Genomic DNA, 6,185 nt, shown 5'->3' with positions numbered 1-6,185 from the left:
ATGTGGACCCATTTTTTGTCGACCCATTGGCATTAGAAAAGTGTGTGGGACTGTCCCATTAGTTGGCTAGTAGTAGGCCTAGGCCAATGCCAGCCGAATAATAGTAGAGTTAGGGCCTTTGCTAGCCCGAGCCAGCTTATTAGGCTAGGCCCTAGCTAGGCTATACGGCCTACAGTGTACACTACATCGTTCCGTAGCCCTACATATGTTAGACCTATATAAAATTGACTTTGTGTTATATTTTAGAGTTAATATACCTTATTCTATAATGATAATGTAACTAGGTCTAGAAAGACATCTTAAAAGTTGAATTTCATTCATTGAAAAACAAAATACAAACCTACCGCGTGCAGCAGGCATGTTTTCGGAAGTAAATACCATTTTAAACACATGCGCAGATCGATTCGCCAGCAGCGAGTCATCGCCAGCAGCGAGTCGCCAGCACCGAGATGTCACTGCAGCAAAACACTACTGTCGACACATCAATTCTCAGATGCGACTTGATCAGATCGGATCATGGAGGTATTTTTATCGCCTTTAGATCGGCGGCACTCAAGGGTGGTGCGTTTAACTTATATATAATACAATGTGTCTCTTAATTACTGTACATTTAATACTGATAAAACATAGGGCCTACGTCAGGGGTGGCGCCAGAGGTGCCCCCCCCCCCCACTCGTCGGGGAAGCCTAGACCCCACCGGGGAAAAACGAATACATTCCATCGGGGAATAAAAAAAAAAGTTAAAAAAATATTTTTACATGTCTGTTTGTTTAGCAACCATATCGCCTTCATTGACCTATTTGTGTACCGTTTGTGTTTTCATCACTATAATAACAAAAACAACAACAACAACTATAATAATAATAATAATAATAATAATAATAATAATAATAATAATAATAATAATAATAATAATAATAATAATAATATAAATTCTCGTGCCGTTTTATTGTAAGTTATCCGACTACCGTATATTACTTTGAATTAAGCCCATGAAACAACACAATTATATTCATTCACAATGAATTATTTATTTTCAAACATCTATTGGAACGTAAGTCAGCCGAAGTGTTAAGTGTTAAAACAGCGTTTTGACACTATTTTTTAAAATGTCAGTGCATATTAATGTTATTTATTGAAATTAAAAAAAATACAAATGCCTCCCACAGTTTAAAAATTCTGGATCCGCCCCAATTCAATGGGACTATTTAAAAATGTTTGACAAATGCTCGTTTTGATATCCTCATGATGCTTGGAATACACCTTGATCGGAGAGCAACCTCGTCCAGGGCCGGCGGAACGTTTTTCAAAGTGGGGGGTGGGGGCACTTATAAGATGAATGGGAATATGAATCATGCAGATCTGGAATCAAATCTAGGTGGTGGGGTCAACATTCCTCCCCCGGGAAAATTTTGATTTCTAGATGGCGGGAAATGACCTTTCTCGACTTTTGAGCTAGGTGTCTAATGACTTTGTTCTTCAAAATTCAAGGTTTTCCCCCTCTTGAAAACGGTCAGGTAATTTTTCCCCATTGTTATTAGAGTAAATAGGTCTTATGTGTGTATAGATACATTAAAAAAAAGAGTAGTTGCATACGAATTTTCTATGAACCGATGAATCCCCAAAAGAAAGGGGGGTCTGGGGGTTCTCCTCCGGAAAAATGTTGATTCCTTGAAGGCGGGAAATGAGCTTTTCTGACTTCTGAGGTGTCTTTTAAGTTCTTCAAAATTCAAGGTTTTCCCCTCTTGAAAATTATTATAATGAATCAATAAACCCAAAGAGAAAAGGGAGGTTCAGTTTCTTCCCGCGAAAATGTTGATTTATAAATGGTGGGAAATGAGCTTTCCCGACTTCTGAAGTATCTTTTAGCAACTTTAACTTAAGTTCTTCAAAATTCAAGGTTTTCCCTCTTGAAAACGGTCAGGTAATTTTTTTCCATTGTTATTACAGTAGATACCGGTAGGCCTTATGTGTGTATACATACACACACACAAAAAGAGTAGATGCATACGTTTTTTTCCAAGAATCGATAAAACCCAAAAAGAAAGGGGGTCCGGGGGTTCTCCACCAGGAAAATTTTGATTCCCAGAAGGCGGGAAACGAACTTTCCCGACTTCTGAGGTGTCTTTTAATTACTTTTAAGTTTTTCAAAATTTAAGGTTTTCCCCTCTTTTGAAAATGGTCAGGTAATTTTTTCCCATTGTTATTACGTAAATAGGCTGGTTATGTGTGTATACATACATTTAAAAAAATGAGTAGTTGCATAAGTATTCTTTTTTCAATGAATCGATAAGCTCCAAAGAAAAGGGAGTCCGGGGGTTCTTCCCCGGGAAAATGTTGATTTCTAGATGGCGGGAAATGAGCTTTTCCGACTTCTGTGAGGTGTCTCAACTACTTTTAAGTTCTTCAAAATTCAAGGTTTTCCCCTCTTGAAAACGGTCAGTCATTTTTTTCCTATTGTTATTACAGTAAATAGGGCTTATATGTGTATACATACATAGAAATTTAAAAAAAATGAGTACAGTGGTTGCTTACGAATTTTCCATAAATCGATGAATCCCAAATAGAAAGGGGGGTCCGGGGCCTCAGGAAAAGTTTAATTCCTAGAAGGCGGGAAATGAGTTTTCCCGACTTCCCAGGTGTCTTTTAATTACTTTTAAGTTCTTCAAAATTTAAGGTTTCCCCCTTTGAAAATTATTATAATGAATCAATGAACCAAAAGAGAAAAGGGACGTTCATGTTCTTTCCGGGAAAATGTTGATTTCTAAATGGTGGGCAGTCAGCTTTCCCGACTTCTGAAGTACGGTATCTTTTAGCGACTTTAATTTAAGTTCTTCAAATTTCAAGGTTTTCCCTTCTTAAACACGGTCAGGTAATTTTTTCCCATTGTTATTACAGTAGATAGGCCTTATGTGTGTATACATACACAAAAAATTGAGTAGTTACATACGATTTTTTTTTCATGAATCGATAAATCTCAAAAATAGAGGAAGCTCCGGGGGTTCTCCCCCAGGAAAATTGTGATTCCTAGAAGGCGGGAAATGAGCTTTCCCGACTTCTGAGGTGTCTTTTAAATTAAAGTAATTGAAAGATACTTCAGAATCGGGAAAGTTCTTAAAAATTCAAGGTTTCCCCCTCTTGAAAACGGTCAGGTAATTTTTTCCCATTGTTATTACAGTAAATAGGGCTTATGTGTGTATACATACATAAACATTTTAAAAAAATGAGTAGTTGCATACGAATTTTCCATGAATCGATGAATCCCAAAAAGAAAGGGGGTCCGGGGGTTTTCCCCCAGGAAAAGTTTGATTCCTAGAAGGCGGGAAATGAGTTTTCCCAACTTCTTGGTTGCCTTTTAAATTAAAGTCATTGAAAGATACGTCAGAAGTCGGGAAAGCTCATTGTCCACTATTTAGAAATCATCATTTTCCCGGGAAGAACTCGAACTTCCCTTTCTTTGGGTTCATTGATTCATTATAATAATTTTCAAGAGGGGAAAACTCAAGGTTTTCCACTCTTGAAAACGGTCAGATATTTTTTCCCATCCCAAAAAGCTGGGATAAGATAGGCCTTATCCCAGCTAGCAAAGCGACGTTGACCCAACGTTGGCAAGCGTCGGGGTCGGATATCTGACGTTGGTACGACGTTGGTGTTTGGTTGCAAAATTTGGTCGCAGAGGTAACGCCAAACCAACATTGAAATTTCACGTTGGCCCAACGTATGAATATATTTGTCGATTTTCCGATGTCGTCCCAACGTTGGTAAGCCATCGTAAATATTCAGTCTGACTATGGACGTTGGTACAACGTCACGATTTGTTACTGGCCCGACGTCGGCAAACTACTAAAAATATGGTTGGGTACTACCGTTGGCCCAACGTTGGCTAGAGGTTGTAAATATTAGATGTGATTATAGACGTTGCCTCAACGTCACAGTACGTTGTTGGCCCGACGTCGGTAAACGTTTGAAATGGTGGTTGGTTAAAACCGTTGGCCCGACGTTGGTTAGAGTTTGTAAATATTAGGATGTGATAACAGACGTTGTCGCAACGTCAGAGTACTTTGTTGCCCCGACGTCGGTAAACGTTAGTGAAGGTTGGTTACAACCGTTGGGCCGACGTTGGTTAGAGGTTGTAAATATTCAGGCCCGAAGCCGGGGGGGGGGGGGGGGGGGTTATGGTTCGGGCGAGCCCCCTTTTCTAGCGAACCCCCCTGTTTTCTAGCGAACCCCCTCAAATTTTTGAATGAATCCCACTCGGACGGAATGTCTGTTTTTAACTTACCCAGCATTAAATCAAGGTTTTTAAATTCTAGACTGCGATATAAGCCTTCTTTCATAGAGTATCTCAGCTTCAGAAGTTCGGAAATTTAAATTGAACGCAACTCCGGCAAACCATGAATTTACGATGGCTCACATATAAGGATGGCAAACATCGGTAAAAACCCGGCTCCCGTCTCAACTTTGACTGGCCTTTGCCTGAATGTTCGTAAGAAATGTACCAACCGGTAACGAAACCAGTCGCCGTCTACCTAGAGTAAATGGCGTCACTAAACGAAGCTAAAGTTTTGCGACTTAATCCACGGTCCACCAAATGCAGCTAAAGTTTTGCGACTTAATCACCTGATTCTGGACTGTGTGGTTAGTAAACTACATAGCCATACTGTCCACAGCGCACACTAACCTATTTGCTGATGGAACATTTTTGGGAAATTGACTCCTTTTTTTCCATCCCAATCAAAATATTATTAATAAGTCAACATGGTCCATCTCAGTCATCATAGCCAGTCACAAAATTAGGAAGGTTGTTTTCAACAGCAGACACACACACAACAGAACGGAGTGCGTCAAAACGAGTGTTAATTTTTAGTGATAAAGAATTACGAAACGCCGTAGAATAACTGACTTTTTTCGTCCACTGTGGCAAAGAAGAAAACGACAGATAGTCCTTTAAGATGGGTTATTTTCACGAAAACGTGATGCAATAAATGATTATTATTGTTCATTTTCAATTTTTACCTATTCAATTCTTTCTTCCTCTGCTTCTTCCATATTTTCGTTTAAATTTAATTTGTTATACTAAATACATATTTACGCATAATATTTCTATGTATACACATCTAGATGTGTATAAGAGACAGTATATATATATATAAATTTATATCATTTTAATACAGATTTACATATTTTCTCTTCTAGAAATAGGTTTATGTATACTTTGTGTCTGTATTCAACATGTTTCAATCTTTTGGTTTATTTAAATATCAATTATTATCATACATTTAATGATTACATTATTTCATATAGTATTTTAAATAAATTTATAAACAATTTTAAATATTTAAATATAAACTATGAAAGTAAATACACGTAGATTAGATCAATAGAATGGACATATTAGGACTAGTAATCTTTATCTATTCATTAACACGAATAAAATTTTCAATATTCTAATCAATTTTTATATAGCCGGAGTTAGTTTCGACCTAGACAAACCTTTGCTAAAAAGGTACACTTTCTCCATGAAAAAGCTTCTTCTATGAATGAAATGACCTGTTCGAAGCACGAACTCCTGTAAACCAAACCAAGTACCGTTACGATGTTTAGTCGTACGGGAAATCCACTCGCCATGCAGTACCGTTACGATTTTTAATCGTACGGGAAATCCACTCACGAAATATTTTCAAATTTTATAATATTACCACCTTTTTATTACATAGATCTTTTCAAGACATAACTGCTTTTAAGAAAGTATAATACATACTCCAAGTAGTGAAATACACCCCATCGTGTTGGGATTTGAATCCCAACACGATGGCGTGTATTTCAATACTTGGAGTATGTATTATACTTTCTTATCCGAGATTAATCAGTGGACCTTTCGGTAACTGCTTTTATAACATTATATAGACCCATTAAACACAAAAACTGCTCTGGCTTCGGGGGCCCTTAGGCAGGCCTCTGGATCCCACGCCCAGAGAACCCCCGTGTAAAACGGATTTGAAAATAAGTTAGTTGGTTACATTGCATACTCTTTGTTTCTCGATGTTTTATTTATTTTTTTAAATCAGTTTTGGAATTTCGACATTAAAAAAACATACATGAAGTCAATACGGTAGTTTAATGCCTATCAAATAACTAATAAAAATATACCAAAATTCGCCCCCTGCACCCCTGCAACTCTGCAC

At 37.6% G+C, this 6,185-nt stretch overlaps 1 long non-coding RNA gene across 1 annotated transcript in view; it reads right to left on the bottom strand.

The window, feature by feature from the left end:
- The window catches only part of LOC117112042, a 2,433-nt gene extending 1,960 nt beyond the window's left edge, over positions 1–473 (bottom strand). Inside the window, exon 1 of the long non-coding RNA XR_004445965.1 lies at positions 345–473. This is a non-coding gene — a long non-coding RNA (uncharacterized LOC117112042). The remainder of the gene's footprint in view (positions 1–344) is intronic.
- Positions 474–6,185: the final 5,712 nt, after the last annotated feature.

This window comes from Anneissia japonica, unplaced genomic scaffold, assembly GCF_011630105.1.
Source record: "Anneissia japonica isolate Jap-2015-1 unplaced genomic scaffold, ASM1163010v1 scaffold699_len907043_cov185, whole genome shotgun sequence".
Classification (NCBI taxonomy): Eukaryota; Metazoa; Echinodermata; class Crinoidea; order Comatulida; family Comatulidae; genus Anneissia; species Anneissia japonica.
Note: the sequence above shows the minus strand (reverse complement) of the source record. Positions and strands in the feature narration are given on the sequence as shown.